Source organism: Balaenoptera ricei, chromosome 3 (genome assembly GCF_028023285.1).
Source record: "Balaenoptera ricei isolate mBalRic1 chromosome 3, mBalRic1.hap2, whole genome shotgun sequence".
NCBI lineage: Eukaryota > Metazoa > Chordata > Mammalia > Artiodactyla > Balaenopteridae > Balaenoptera > Balaenoptera ricei.
This window is the reverse complement of record NC_082641.1, coordinates 62,619,402-62,636,247: the sequence shown is the minus strand read 5'-3', so window position 1 is coordinate 62,636,247 and position 16,846 is coordinate 62,619,402. Positions and strand designations below refer to the sequence as shown.

The following is a 16,846-nucleotide window of genomic DNA, read 5'->3' as shown; positions in this document are numbered from 1 at the left end:
AACATATTTCCATACATATTTCCATACAAATACAAATATGATTTTTAGAAATTTCATGTAATGTCTGAAACATTTATATTAACATATTTCCATACCTATTTCCATACAAATACAAATATAAGATTTTTAGAAATTTCATGTAATGTCTGAAACATTTATATTAACATGTTTCCATACAAATAACCCAATGAAAGTTTAGTATTAGTTGTTTTGTTTGTTTTTTTATACTGCAGGTTCTTATTAGGCATCAGTTTTATACACATCAGTGTATACATGTCAATCCCAATCGCCCAATTCAGCACACCACCATCCCCACCCCACCGCAGTTTTCCCCCCTTGGTGTCCATATGTCCATTCTCTACATCTGTGTCTCAACTTCTGCCCTGCAAACTGGCTCATCTGTACCATTTTTCTAGGTTCCGCATACATGCATTAATATACGATATTTGTTTTTCTCTTTCTGACTTACTTCACTCTGTATGACAGTCTCTAGATCCATCCACATCTCAACAAATGACTCAATTTCGTTCCTTTTTATGGCTGAGTAATATTCCATTGTATATATGTACCACAACTTCTTTATCCATTCGTCTGTTGATGGGCATTTAGGTTGCTTCCATGACCTGGCTATTGTAAATAGTGCTGCAATGAACATTCGGGTGCATGTGTCTTTTTGAATTACGGTTTTCTCTGGGTATATGCCCAGTAGTGGGATTGCTGGGTCATATGGTAATTCTATTTTTAGTTTTTTAAGGAACCTCCATATTGTTCTCCATAGTGGCTGTATCAATTTACATTCCCACCAACAGTGCAAGAGGGTTCCCTTTTCACCACACCCTCTCCAGCATTTGTTGTTTGTAGATTTTCTGATGATGCCCATTCTAACAGGAGTGAGGTGATACCTCATTGTAGTTTTGATTTGCATTTCTCTAATAATTAGTGATGTTGAGCATCTTTTCATGTGCTTCGTGGCCATCTGTATGTCTTCTTTGGAGAAATGTCTATTTAGGTCTTCTGCCCATTTTTGGATTGGGGTGTTTGTTTCTTTGATATTGAGCTGAATGAGCTGTTTATATATTTTGGAGATTAATCCTTTGTCCGTTGATTCATTTGCAAATATTTTCTCCCATTCTGAGGGTTGTCTTTTCGTCTTGTTTATGGTTTCCTTTGCTGTGCAAAAGCTTTGAAGTTTCATTAGGTCCCATTTGTTTATTTTTGTTTTTATTTCCATTACTCTAGGAGGTGGATCAAAAAAGATCTTGCTCTGATTTATGTCAAAGAGTGTTCTTCCTATGTTTTCCTCTAAGAGTTTTATAGTGTCCAGTCTTATATTTAGGTCTCTAATCCATTTTGAGTTTATTTTTGTGTATGGTGTTAGGGAGTATTCTAATTTCATTCTTTTACATGTAGCTGTCCAGTTTTCCCAGCACCACTTATTGAAGAGACTGTCTTTTCTCCATTGTATATCTTTGCCTCCTTTGTCATAGATTAGTTGACCATAGGTGCGTGGGTTAATCTCTGGGCTTTCTATCTTGTTCCATTGATCTATGTTTCTGTTTTTGTGCCAGTACCATATTGTCTTGATTACTGTAGCTTTGTAGTATAGTCTGAAGTCAGGGAGTCTGATTCCTCCAGCTCCATTTTTTTGCCTCAAGACTGCTTTGCCTATTCGGGGTCTTTTGTGTCTCCATACAAATTTTAAGATGATTTGTTCTAGCTCCGTAAAAAATGCCATTGGTAATTTGATAGGGATTGCATTGAATCTGTAGATTGCTTTGGGTAGTATACTCATTTTCACAATGTTGATTCTTCCAATCCAAGAACATGGTATATCTCTCCATCTGTTGGTATCATCTTTAATTTCTTTCATCAGTGTCTTATAGTTTTCTGCATACAGGTCTTTTGTCTCCCTAGGTAGGTTTATTCCTAGGTATTTTATTCTTTTTGTTGCAATGGTAAATGGGAGTGTTTCCATAATTTCTCTTTCAGATTTTTCATCATTAGTGTATAGGAATGCAAGAGATTTCTGTGCATTCATTTTGTATCCTGCAACTTTACCATATTCATTAATTAGCTCTAGCAGTTTTCTGGTGGCAGTTTTAGGATTCTCTATGTATAGTATCATGTCATCCGCAAACAGTGACAGTTTTACTTCTTCTTTTCCAATTTGTATTCCTTTTATTTCTTTTTCTTCTCTGATTGCCGTGGCTAGGACTTCCAGAACTATGTTGAATAATAGTGGTGAGAGTGGACATCCTTGTCTCGTTCCTGATCTTAGAGGAAATGCTTTCAGTTTTTCACCATTGAGAATGATGTTTGCTGTGGGTTTGTCATATATGGCCTTTATTATGTTGAGGTAGGTTCCCTCTATGCCCACTTTCTGGAGACTTTTTATCAGAAATGGGTGTTGAATTTTGTCAAAAGCTTTTTCTGCATCTATTGAGATGATCATATGGTTTTTATTCTTCAATTTGTTAATATGGTGTATCACATTGATTGATTTGCGTATATTGAAGAATCCTTGCATCCCTGGGATAAATCCCACTTGATCGTGGTGTATGATCCTTTTAATGTGTTGTTGGATTCTGTTTGCTAGTATTTTGTTGAGGATTTTTGCATCTATATTCATCAGTGATATTGGTCTGTAATTTTCTTTTTTTGTAGTGTCTTTGTCTGGTTTTGGTATCAGGGTGATGGTGGCCTCATAGAATGAGTTTGGGAGTGTTCCTTCCTCTGCAATTTTTTGGAAGAGTTTGAGAAGGATGGGTGTTAGCTCTTCTCTAAATGTTTGATAGAATTCACCTGTGAAGCCATCTGGTCCTGGACTTTTGTTTGTTGGAAGATTTTTAACCACAGTTTCAATTTCATTACTTGTGATTGGTCTGTTCATATTTTCTATTTCTTCCTGGTTCAGTCTTGGAAGGTTATACCTTTCTAAGAATTTGTCCATTTCTTCCAGGTTGTCCATTTTATTGGCATAAAGTTGCTTATAGTAGTCTCTTAGGATGTTTTGTATTTCTGCAGTGTCTGTTGTAACTTCTCCTTTTTCATTTCTGATTTTATTGATTTGAGTCCTCTCCCTCTTTTTCTTGATGAGTCTGGCTAATGGCTTATCAATTTTGTTTATCTTCTCAAAGAACCAACTTTTAGTTTTATTGATCTTTGCTATTGTTTTCTTTGTTTCTATTTCATTTATTTCTGCTCTGATCTTTATGATTTCTTTCCTTCTGCTAACTTTGGGTTTTGTTTGTTCTTCTTTCTCTAGTTTCTTTAAGTGTAAGGTTAGATTGTTTACTTGAGCTTTTTCTTGTTTCTTTAGGTAGGCTTGTATAGCTATAAACTTCCCTCTTAGAACTGCTTTTGCTGCATCCCATAGGTTTTGGGTCGTCGTGTTTTCATTGTCATTTGTCTCTAGGTATTTTTTGATTTCCTCTTTGATTTCTTCAGTGATCTCTTGGTTATTTAGTAACGTATTGTTTAGCCTCCATGTGTTTGTCCTTTTTACGTTTTTTTCCCTGTAATTCATTTCTAATCTCATAGCGTTGTGGTCAGAAAAGATGCTTGATATGATTTCAATTTTCTTAAATTTACTGAGGCTTGATTTGTGACCCAAGATGTGATCTATCTTGGAGAATGTTCCGTGCGCACTTGAGAAGAACGTGTAATCTGCTGTTTTTGGATGGAATGTCCGATATATATCAATTAAATCTATCTGGTCTATTGTGTCATTTAAAGCTTCTGTTTCCTTATTTATTTTCATTTTGGATGATCTGTCCATTGGTGTAAGTGAGGTGTTAAAGTCCCCCACTATTATTGTGTTACTGTCGATTTCCTCTTTTATAGCTGTTAGCAGTTGCCTTATGTATTGAGGTGCTCCTATGTTGGGTGCATATATATTTATAATTGTTATATCTTCTTCTTGGATTGATCCCTGGATCATTATGTAGTGTCCTTCCTTGTCTCTTGTAACATTCTTTAATTTAAAGTCTATTTTATCTGATATGAGTATAGCTACTCCAGCTTTCTTTTGATTTCCATTTGCATGGAATATCTTTTTCCATCCCATCACTTTCAGTCTGTATGTGTCCCTAGGTCTAAAGTGGGTCTCTTGTAGACAGCATATATATGGGTCTTGTTTTTGTATCCATTCAGCCAGTCTATGTCTTTTGGTTGGGGCATTTAATCCATTCACGTTTAAGGTAATTATCGATATGTATGTTCCTATGACCATTTTCTTAATTGTTTTGGGTTTGTTTTTGTAGGTCCTTTTCTTCTCTTGTGTTTCCCACTTAGAGAAGTTCCTTTAGCATTTGTTGTAGAGCTGGTTTGGTGGTGCTGAATTCTCTTAGCTTTTGCTTGTCTGTAAAGCTTTTGATTTCTCCATCAAATCTAAATGAGATCCTTGCCGGGTAGAGTAATCTTGGTTGTAGGTTCTTCCCTTTCATCACTTTAAGTATATCATGCCACTCCCTTCTGGCTTGCAGAGTTTCTGCTGAGAAATCAGCTGTTAACCTTATGGGAGTTCCCTTGTATGTTATTTGTCGTTTTTCCCTTGCTGCTTTCAATAATTTTTCTTTGTCTTTAATTTTTGCCACTTTGATTACTATGTGTCTCGGCGTGTCTCTCCTTGGGTTTATCCTGTATGGGACTCTCTGCGCTTCCTGGACTTGGGTGGCTATTTCCTTTCCCATGTTAGGGAAGTTTTCGACTATAATCTCTTCAAATATTTTCTCTGGTCCTTTCTCTGTCTCTTCTCCTTCTGGGACCCCTATAATGCGAATGTTGTTGCGTTTAATGTTGTCCCAGAGGTCTCTTAGGCTGTTTTCATTTCTTTTCATTCTTTTTTCTTTAGTCTGTTCCGCAGCAGTGAATTCCATCATTCTGTCTTCCAGGTCACTTATCCGTTCTTCTGCCTCAGTTATTCTGCTATTGATTCCTTCTAGTGTAGTTTTCATTTCAGTTATTGTATTGGTCATCTCTGTTTGTTTGTTCTTTAATTCTTCTAGGTCTTTGTTAATCATTTCTTGCATCTTCTCAATCTTTACCTCCATTCTTATTCCAAGGTCCTGGATCATCTTCACTATCATTATTCTGAATTCTTTTTCTGGACGGTTGCCTATCTCCACTTCATTTAGTTGTTTTTCTGGGGTTTTTTCTTGTTCCTTCATCTGGTACATAGCCCTCTGCCTTTTCATCTTCTCTATCTTTCTGTAACTGTGGTTTTTGGTCCACAGGCTGCAGGATTATAGTTTTTCTTGCTTCTGTTGTCTGCCCTCTGGTGGTTGAGGCTATCTAAGAGGCTTGATGGGAGGCTCTGGTGGTGGGTAGAGCTGACTGTTGCTGTGGCGGTCAGAGCTCAGTAAAACCTTAATCCACTTGACTGTTGATGGGTGGGGCTGGGTTCCCTCCCTGTTGGCTGTTTTGCCTGAGGCAACCCAACACTGGAGCCTACCCGTGCTCTTTGGTGGGGTTAATGGCAGACTCTGGGAGGGCTCACGCCAAGGAGACCTTCCCAGAACCTCTGCTGCCAGTGTCCTTATCCCCACGGTGAAACAGAGCCACCACTCGCCTCTGCAGGAGACCCCCCAACACCAGCAGGTAGGTCTGGTTCAGTCTCCCCCAGGTTCACTGCTCCTTCCCCTGGGTCCTGATGCACACATTACTTTGTGTGTGCCCTCCAAGAGTGGGGTCTCTGTTTCCCCCAGTCCCGTCAAAGTCCTGCAATCCAATTCCCACTAGGCTTCAAAGTCTGATTCTCTAGGAATTCCTCCTCCCGTTGCCTGACCCCCAGGTTGGGAAGCCTGACGTGGGGCTCAGAACCTTTACTCCAGTGGGTGGACTTCTGTGGTATAAGTGTTCGCCAGTCTGTGAGTCACCCACCCAGCAGTTACGGGGTTTGATTTTACTCTGCTTGCACCCCTCCTACTGTCTCACTGTGGCTTCTCCTCTGTCCTTGGACGTGGGGTATCCTCCTTGGTGAAGTCCAGGGTCTTCCTGTCAATGATGGTCCAGCAGTCAGTTGTGATTCTGGTGCTCTCGCAAGAGGGAGTGACAGCACGTCCTTCTACTCCGCCATCTTGGTTAATCTCCTCAGAAACAGATATTTCTAATTTTTATAAACTCCCATGTGTTTAACAACCTGTAGATGAAAAACATATTTGCACATAGAGAAATGGAAAAATGGTGAGATGGCCGCATGATAATGCCTTTGTGAGTGCTGCACTTCCAGTGCAGGGGGTGTGGATTCGATACCTGGTCTGGGAGCTGAGATCTAAGATCCCACATGCCTCTCGGCCAAAAAACCAAAACATAAAACAGAAACAATATTGTAACAAATTCAATAAAGACTTTAAAAATGGTCCACATCAAAAAAAAAAAATCTTTAACAACACTGTAAAGCAACTGTACTCCAATAAAAATTAATTAAAAAAATAATAAAATTAATGTGTATATTTAGTACCTACTTCAGGGTTTTTGTGAGAAATAAATGAGTTAATTTCCATGAAGTTCATAGAACAGTACCTGACAGTTAATGCCTAATACATTAACTATTTTTTATGAACTTTTGAGGACTGTGAGATTTGACATATTTTTAGTCTACTGTATTTTTTTGAAATAGCATTAAAAAATAAAAAACTATATATAACACCCTACTTACCAACCATATCCAATAACAGAATTGGCATGGTTCATCTTTCTGATCACTTTGGTGGTTTCACAAAATGGGACTTGGCTGTCAGAAAAGCTTTATCATGATACTGAAGACTTACTCCCAGATACCATACTTCTTTGGACCTTAGGCCAAATTTATGTATTCTAGGAGGTGCTTTTTCTCGGCAGTGTGAGTTTGGAGAACTTTAGGTGGGAATCTGGATTCAACCCTGCCTTCTCTGTTGTTAGAGTCTCGAGATGTGCCTTAACTGTCCAGAACTTTTGCTTGCCTTGTATGTAACAAAAGAGATTTTTAAAATGTTATCCTTGATTTGGAGGTGTGCTAATTCAAGTATTTTTGTGACCCATTTAGCTTTTAGAGGTAATGAAACATTGCTCAAGAACTTCATTTATAACAGACCCATTCATAATAATCCTAGTGGCTTATTTCACAGAAGCTGTTTCCAGATAAAAATACTGATCATGACTTCCCAGGATGTTTCCTGAAAGGGTAAAATTAAACTGTGGGAAATTCTTGGAATTTAACTAGTAATTAACTTATAAAGGACCTTTTTAAAAAATCATAACTCCCCCAAGCTATTATATAACAAAGGACCTTAGGAATTCAGAATTCTTTTATGTATGTATTTTTTCTCAACTGAAACCCAGTGAGCATTGTCCAGTATCTTCGAGTTTGTAACTGAACTAAAATGATTTCTTTAGATAGAGGAGCCTTTGATTCCAGTATTGGCTTTTCAACCTCAGGTCCAGTCTGTATTTATACTGATGCTGCACGTGTTAACCTAGTTATCTGGATGTAAGTTTTTACTTGTGTACTGTATTATGTTACAATCCTAAATGGCATGATTAGGCTCAACATTTTTAAACATGCAGAAAGCACAAGTTAATTTTATCTGCTAGACTTTTACTTTAAGGAATGTCAGATTTCTATTCGGGGAGGTGATGAATAGACTACATAGAGTGAAATGAGTGCTTTCAAGGGGCCACATGGCAGAGTGAAAAGAGCATGATTTGGAAACCCTGGATCTGTGTGATACTGGGGAAGTTTCTCTGCTTCTTTCAACATCTGCTTCCTCATGTGTTAATGGACATACTCCCTGTCTGGAAAGGTTATAATCTGATGCCACACAGTCCTGGGGGCACAATAAATTCCCAACAAATGGCAACTGTGATATTTTATATAAGAAATTTGTTCCATTTATGTTTAATATTTCAAAGCAGTGCTGAAAGACATTTTGGTCTATTTTGTGACCGTGTTAAATAGGCTTATAATTTTAAAAGGTTATCTAAGGACTTTGAGAACACCAAAAGGAATACTTGATTTTGGAATAAACTAACTAATCATTAAAGAAATTCTTCTTCTCGATTCCTCTGTTTACTATGTGAGGGTTTTAATGACCATTTCCCCATTTCTCCAATTTTTGACATCCTTGTGAATTTAGCTTTAAAAAAAGTTAACAGAATAACTGAAAAAGGATATAAAGTGCTGCCAGGATGGATTCCTCATTCACAATTTTATATTTCATTCCATAATTTGTTTTTGGATTATTTGAGCTTTTTATGTTTGTTCATAAAGTGCCTTCAAGGTCACAGGTTGTGTTTTCAAGTTGATCCTCTTGTGAGGGGAAAGGAAAGGATGTCGTAAGGTGCGTGTTCATGGGCTGCACCTTCCTCCCTGCTCTCTTATTTTTTTCTGGTTCATCAGTGGTTTGGACTTTGGGTTAGTGCATCAGTGTTCCCAGGAAGGGGTGGCTACATTGTAATGCAAGCTGCACTTATATGCAACCTGGGGGCCAATATTTGAAACATCACATATTTTAATGAGACATAAAATTGTATGGTAAGCCTTTCTTGTGTGTTTAAAAAAAAAAGTAATGTTTTGTTCAATTTGTTTCTCCAGGTGGCATTTTTCTGAAGTTGTTCATTGAGACGTCCCAGCATTCCTGCAGATATAATAGGTGAGTCAATGAAATCAGATACCCTTACTATCAGTGATTCTTTGGAAACCCTTTCGAGGTGGGTGGCAACTTACTTCTTGAAAGAGGTTCAGTGTTCCAATTTGGGGCCCTGAATGATAAACACTAGTTTTTTTGTTTTTGTTTTTGACTAGAAATACCACTTTGATGAACGTACACAAGTGTTGTAAAGGACCCTGTAAAGTTTCACTAATGATACTAAGTTTAATGCTGTAAATTCCATACCTTCAGTTCTGACAGTTTGTTCTGTCACCATTTACAAACAAGTTTAAGACCTCTTTATAATGGGCACAGCTGGCTTTAAGTTGTCTTTCCTTTTGAGCTTCTCTGTGGATCATTCACCCTTTGTTATCATTTCTCTCTGAAAGGGGAAGTAGAGATGGCCAATTCGAATTACCCAATTTTAGTTTTTGATGACAGCATGGGTAGAGGAATTGCCTAAATAAAAGTTGAAAACAGTTGACTAATAGGTGATTTATGATTAACTCTATAGATTTTAATTTATAAAGGTCATTTTGGGAAAATATTAGTAACAGAAATAGGGGCTGAGTAACCTCCTGCAGTATGCATTCAAGGAAATCAAAGTGGAAAGTTAAATAATTGTCCCCAAAGACTTTGATCCAGCTCTGTTTCTCAAAACGGAGAGGCCTGTTCAACCTGGTCCTGTAGGGGCCTTGCTCTTGTCATGAACTTGAGGGTGGGGCTCAGGCCAAGGGAACCAGTGCATGGTATGTACTTGGGACTGACCCACACCCTGTCCAGGAGGGTCTGCCACGTGCAGGGGATTTGAAGAGTATTTTCACAGATACCGTCTCATTTGTGGAAAGGTGATCTTTTTTGTTCACAGATTCTGGGGAAGGAAAAATTGCTCTTATGTCGTGAATTGAACTATTGATTTCTCAGATGTTTTTAAATTGTCCTAACAACTGTTGGTTGGGTTAGGTGAGGAAGCTTGGCTTGTTTTTTGTTTTTTGTCTTTTTAAATGGGAACTGTAAGCACTTATGAGTTATGAAATTATTTGAGCAAAGTTCCTGCTCATGGGAAAGCCGAGGCTGACCCAAGACAGGTGGGTGTCCTGTTGGCATTTTATCAAACTGATAATATTTAAATATCTGCTCCATGTTTATTTAGTGGGGGTGGGAGAAACTGATTGTCTATTAATAAAGACTATTAATAAAAAATACATACCTTTCCCTGAACATTGAAAATAAGGGATTTATTACTTCTGATTTTCCGAACCAGGTGTTCATAAACCTGTTTAAAATTTGGCTAATAATAACAGTCTGCCATGCGCTGTTCAGATCCAGAATTCCAGAGACCTGCCAGCCAGGTGATAATTGGGGTTGCTGGTGAGGCCTGCTTTTGCTCATACAGTTCTATGAGGGAAATATTCTCAACAGAGACAGGCTTGTGCTGGTGAAGGGTGTTTCTTTCTACTCAGAGGCACTGTCTGCTTGAGTGAAAACAGGTCTGATTGCCATTTTGCCTGTTATGTAATGAGTCGAGTGCACCCCCGAGTTAAGTGGCTCCATGTTTCCAGTGTATTCCAATGATGATTTAGTCCCCCTTTGTGAGTTGTCACCCTGGATCAGTTCCAGGCTGGCCTGTTTAATCCAGCTCTGGGGAAAAGCCAATTCCATCTGCCAGTGCCTTCAGCAGCTAATTCGTGTTTGCCCTTGAAATCCCTGTCTCTGAAGATTTAACCAGATAAAACCAACCTGCTCTATATCTTTTTTGGTTTTTGTTTTTTGAATTGTGAATTCATCCCATGTAAATACAATAAAACTTTACCAAATTGGAAGACATAAGAACAGCCACTCTGATTAACAGCATCTGAATTACGAAGAAATCTGATCCTACCTTCTGCTGTATATGGTCGCTCATGTTATATCAGCTTGGTAGAAGGTGTCTCTTGAGCAAAGAGAGTCACTGCGGTCTGGGGAGAGTCTTATCACCAGGAGGCCCTAGGCTGAGGCTCCACCTCGGCCGGACGCAGACCTGGGTTGGAATTCCAGCTGTGGTGCAAGCTGGCTGTGTGACTGAAGGCAGCCTTCCTTACCTGATGGAACTCTCATCTCTTTATGTGTGGATACTACTTCCTTCCAGAGTGGTTTGGAAGAGTGAACAAGGCGTGATGGCAGCATGCGTGGTACATAGTAGACGACAGGTACCCCCTGCCTGGCTCCTGACCCCAGGCATCTTAGAAAAGACACTGGACACGGGGTGGAGGGACTGCTCTGCTGGGTAGCTCCTGTGTCTCCCTGGTGAAGTACAAGGCGATTCCTGCTCTGTTCTGCCCCGCCTACTCCGTGAGAATTGTGAGGAGCCTTTGAAAAGTAGGAACTTAGGGTGTGTGGTTAGAATCAGAGGGCTTCTATGGCAGGCTTTTTTTTTTTTTTTTTTTTAATCTGACTTTCTGGGCTTGAATCCTAGCTCTGCACCTTATAATTAGGTGTATGACCTTGAACAAATTATTAACACCCTCTCTGGCTCTCACCCTATCTCACAGGATTGCTGTGAGATTAAATGATGTACTGTGTGTAGAGTGGAGCATATGGAGCTAGTACCTGGTGAATCTCAAGAAACATGCCAGTAAATTTGCCAGAATACTTTTAGAAGGGAGACAGAGAATCTGACTCAAAAGAATATCCGTGGTTTTAAAATCTCTCCAGTTTGAACCTCGACTTACTGTGCTGCCTTTTCTATCATGTTATGATAGTTTAGACCAGGGAAGTCATCTTTGTCCTGAATAAACTAAGAGTGACCATATCCTGCCATGTGGGACTCACTTATTCAGAAGGGCAGAGCGTTGGGAGTTAGTCTTCCTGGATTTTCTTCATGAGTAAACAGATCTTTCCCCATCTGGAAGAATTCTTACCAGAATTGACCAGATTTGCAAAGTGAAAGCTCTAGACCTGCATTGTCCAATATGGTGGCCACATATGGCCATTATGAGTATTTGAAATATGGCTAGTATGACAGAGGCACTGAATTTTTAATTTTATTTAATTTTAGTTCATTTAAAATTTAGAACTAATAGTTAATTCAGTTATTGGAAAACTTTTACGTATGTGTGGGACAACTTGGGCATCTACTTTTCAACTGTAAATTTTTTAAAGTTTAAATCAGATCAAGTATTTCTGATGACAATTTAGTGCCTGAGTTGAGATGTGCTTTAAGTGCAAAATACACAACAGATTTTGAAGTGTTACTGTGAGAAAAAATTATGTCAATATTTTAATACTTTTTATATTGATTCTATGTGGAAATGATATTTTGGATATTTTGAGTTAAATACATTATTACAATTAATTTCTTTTTGCTTTTTTAATGTTGCTCCTAAAATTTTAAAATAATGTACATGGCTCACAAAATTCTATTGGACAGTGCTGCTCTAGACGATCCTTGAAAGAATCAGATAATTTCTAATTTATTAAGTGAAGTACAAGTTTTTCCAGTAGACTGCAGATTATGAAAGTGGTTTTTTTCTTCTTTTAAGGTTTTTGTTTCAGTTTACCAATTAAGTTCAGAGGAATTTTTAAAAATACTTAAAATTGGAAAGAAAAAGAAAAGGCACGTAGCAGATGTGTTACCTGAACCTTATGTGATACAGCCTGAGGCTCCATTTAGACGTCTTGGCTGTAGTCTTTCCCCTCAGCCGTCTTACGAAATGTACGAAGGGAGGCACTCATAGCCGTCCACCAGGATGTGAACCCACACACTCTTTTTCAGCTAAATATTCTGCTTCTTTGATGATTGTTGGCTCTAACATTTGATGCAGATACCTTGCTCCCCGGGTCACATTTTGCCATGCCCAGGAGATCGGTTTAGGAACAGTCATCCAGGAGAAAATAACTTTTAATCACCTATAGCAAGTAGCACTCCCTTCTTACTGCAGTACCAGAAATACAGAGATACATTCCTAAGGGAATAATTGCTGGCTTGATGTTTAGTTGTAACCAGTGTGTGTATGAAACGTGAGAAGATAATACAATGAAAATCATCGGTATTCTGTTTCACATGTATGCCCTGGGTGACACTTAAGTGTATTTTAAGTGGTGGGGGGAAGAGTGTTAGATTCAGAATCATCTTGGTCTGGGTTTGAGCCCTGGCTGTGTCACAAAGTGATGGTAGTGAGGTTTCCTAACTTCTCTGATTGTGTTCCTGCGTAATTGGTGCCAGCAAACACCAGTCACTTTCCTTGTCAAAATTCTTCCATTGTAAGTACTTTATCTGTGACACCCGCACCCCTTTCTGTAAGAAACATGGCAAATACCTTGCCGTCCTCATACTTTTCCATACTGAGCAAGTGAATGAGAGAGTTTACTTTCCAGTACTGTAAACTTTATCCAAGAATTAAACAGGATTTGATATTTATATATTAGATAGAAACCATTATCAAATTTCATGAAGAATCTTCAGCTAAAGAAAGGTAGCTTTTCCTTGCAGAGAGTTTAACTGTTTTTAAATTCCAGTATTAGAGTATAGAATTCATTTCCACCAGCAGCTTGAAAGCAATGAATAGGAGAGGAGAAGCACTTAGTAAGAGAGGATATTATAGCTTTCTCCTTTTACTGAGGGTAAATTGGATGAAATTTACATTCTCTGGATAGAAAATGATAAAATAAAGTATAAGTAGGCAGTGGTTTACAAGATGTAGCAAAAGCAAATCAAAGTAATTAAGTGCATTAAAGACTTAAACTGAGCGCAGTTCTTTTTCTATTCCTGTTACTTGCAGGTTGACAGGTTGTCTTTTTTCTGGTCAGAAGTCTGGCTGTAGACACTGTGCCTGTCTGAAGGAGAGTCCTGAGCGTTCCTCCCAGCAGGGGCGTTCCCTTTCTATGAAAAGTGGCTTCCCCTGGCAGACTGTAAACCTCCTGAGAGCCGGTCTGAGTCTTTTATTATACCCTCTGTGCCCAATACAATGCCTGATGCGTGGTAGGTGCTGAGTGAATATCAGCTGAATGGATGGAGGATAAATGATGCTTAGACTGTAAGAGCTGGCTCTGTAACATTCTCTGAAGAGAACTCTGCTTCAGGTACATCATAGGCTGCCCAGCACAGTGCCTGACACGTGTTACGTGCTCAGTAAATGTCGGGCAAATGGAGGCGTGAATGCGGGCTTAAGTATGACTTCCAATTTATAAAGGACTTTTGGGAGTATGACCTGTTTGTTTATTTTTTTGATATTTAAAAATATCTTTATTAACATGAGGTCGGAAATAATTTCTTAAGAGACAAAGAGCATAAGTCACATAGGAAACAATTGATAACTTTGGCTTCATTAAAATTATGAACTTTATCAAAAGCCTATATAGAGAGTGAAAAGATGAAATATTTAAAACACTCAAATTCACAAAGGAGAATATGTAAAGAATGCCTGTGAATCAATAAGGAGGATAGGCAACCAACTGAAGCAAAAATCCAGGAGTGGAGAAGGGTGGCGAAATACTTGAACAAGCACTTCATAAAGAGGAACCGCAAGGAACCAGTAAAATGAAAAGTTGCTCAACCTCTTGAGTAATGTGATTACAAACCCCCCACAAGATACACCCTCACCTCCACCTGGTAAGCAAAAAGTTTTTAAGTCTGATAATGGCAAATCCTGACAAGAATGTGGAACAGCATGAAGTCTCAGATACCGCTGGTGAGAATCAAATTATTAGATTCACCCACTTTGTTTTTTTTTTTTTTTTAACTTTTACTTTTTTTTTTAACTGAAAAAAAGTTGACATACAGTATCATGTTAGTTTCAAGTAAACAACATAGGGAATTGACTTTTAAATACATTATAAATTGATCACCATGATAAGTCTAGTAACAATCTGAATATAACCCATTTATAATTTGGGAAGCAAAGAAGGTTCTTTTAAGCAGAGAGTTGAAGTTGAACATTAAGAAGGCACCACGAGTGACAGATTGACCAGAGGCCAGGAGCCCAGGTAGGAAGGCGTCAGTGGCAAGAAACGACGAGGGCTGGGGACGAGAGGGTGGGCAGGGCTGCAGCTAACTGATGAAGCGCAGTCCTGGGGGAAGGGGGAAAGGCGCCTGCGGGGTTAGCTCTGGGCAGGGGCTGGGGCAGCTCTGTGGCAGAGGGAGGGGGGGTTGCAATAAGGTAAGATTAAAGTACAAGGAGTAGATGTTAAGAGAATTCCCACGTGGTGGCCTCAGTTCTTTTGAGAAGTAGAAGTTCATCTGCTCTGGGGAGAGGAGGTGAAGCCTGGGGTTAAAAAGAAGAATCCATGATTCCCTACATGGAAAGGAACTCTTCTCAGTGCTGATGTAGCCATCTTCCTGTGAATTCTGGTTCTTTGTCTGATGGATTATTCCACAGGGAATTGTGGTTCTCCATCTGATGCAGTTGGTCCACAAGGACCTTCTGGATCTCACATCAGTAGACATACTTGTGTTGTGATCAAATGCCTAAGTCTATGAAAAACGCTATTTGCAAACCCTCCAGCAAGTTGATTTGGTTCCAGCTGGTACCTCTCTTGTCCATCCCATATACATGGAGAAATGCCATAATCCTTATGTAGAAAGCTTTTCTGCTTTAATGGTCCACTCTTTAAATTGTTCCTTGAACGGAAGGGGGTGAACTGACCTCAGGTGAATGAATATACACTGGGATAGTGTAGAGGTGTCTCCCTCATTATCACCATAAAATATATTTATGCTTTTATATGAAGCTTGTTAATATAGGTAAATAGTAGCTGCATACGTTTTTATTTGGTATTCTTTTTTTTTTTTTAAATCATTTGCCATGTCAAACCACAGCAATCCATGCTTACAACCAAAGAAGGCCGTAATATAGCTCTGAAGTTCCAAGATCCTGCTCCCATAAACACTCTCTCTACTCTTTGAAATTTCATCATGGCTTTGTAACAGAAACTGACTTCTTCTGAATTAAATATTGATTTAATCTACATTTCCTTTTGGATTAATTCAATAACCAAAATAAAGTGTTCGTTATCTTTTCCCTGTCTCGTGCTCTCACGCTGTGGGGAGACCACTCGTCATACAGCGGTCCCCTCCTTCCAGACACCAACACCCGCTGAGCCACGGGGCAGCCATTTACCAGGTATTATAGGGCTGGGGTGCCAGGCAACCTGTAAAGGTGGGACTGGCCCCCAATCTCTGTGCCTTATGTTACCAGCCCAGAACAGCCTGTGCAAAACTCTTAAAGCTAATTGGCAAGCTCAGATGGACTTGGAAATGTACCTGACTTTGATCCAAATTATTCTATATACACAGCCAAGTTGTGTTAGGAAATGGACACTTCCTGTCATTAACTCACAGCTAATGAAGACAAATATGACTGCAAATCCACTTTAGAAATCTCGTGTGACTAATCTGTAGGAGCTGGGTTCTCTCTTACTGCCTCACTGCCTCATTTCTCTCTTCTTCCTTCTTTCTCAGACTGCATTCCTGATTCAACTAAAGTTCAATCTATTTTTCTCCTACTCTTCATGGAATGACTATGGATTGGAAAGGCACATTCAGCCTAGGGTGGTGGTCAACCGCTGTCATGGACTCATCATTGTTCAAGGTCAGGGTAACCAGTTTATTGTCCATTTACACCTCACATCAAGTATATTTAAGTCTGCCCTTCTAGAAACTCAGGCATTTTGGTACGAGGGTAGTTACAGAGAAAGTCACTTGGGCAAAAACCCAGGAATTACATTTTTATTCAACTGCTGTGATAGTCTATGTTTTATGCTTGTATATTTATGTCATCTGCACATCTTAAAGATGGGTTTGTTTTTTTTTTTACCTGCTCAAAGGTCACACCTCAGTCTTTCTTGTGCCCTTGAGCACTGTATACTCTTGAAGCCAAGCAGTAGTCCTTATGTACTTACTCTTGTGGCTGGACTAGAATTGCCAGAAGATGTTTGTATGTGTTTTTCTCCCGATTATCAAAATAATCCATGTTCATACAGAAAAGTATAAGCAGGAAGGGAATAAAAAATCAGTTCCTTTAGGGGTCACAACTGCCAATCTCGTGACAAGGTTTTCTTTTTGTACGTTCTTTTCTTCACATAATTGAGCACTTATTCTGTATGCGACTTTATATTCAGTTACTTTTTTGTTTAATATTATAAGCATTTCCCCATATCTTAAGAAGTTTCTTGTTTAAAAAAAATTTCAATGGTTGAATATTGTCTTATGGTATATATTTAAATCATTTTAACATTTTATT

At 38.8% G+C, this 16,846-nt stretch overlaps 1 protein-coding gene across 3 annotated transcripts in view; it reads left to right on the top strand.

Moving 5' to 3' along the window:
- LHFPL2 (LHFPL tetraspan subfamily member 2) overlaps positions 1-16,846 on the top strand; it is a 176,592-nt gene that overhangs the window by 85,099 nt on the left and 74,647 nt on the right. For all 3 annotated transcript variants that reach the window (XM_059916623.1, XM_059916621.1, XM_059916622.1), the window contains one exon: positions 8,573-8,630. The gene's annotated coding sequence lies outside the window, so the exon portion shown is untranslated. The remainder of the gene's footprint in view (positions 1-8,572; positions 8,631-16,846) is intronic.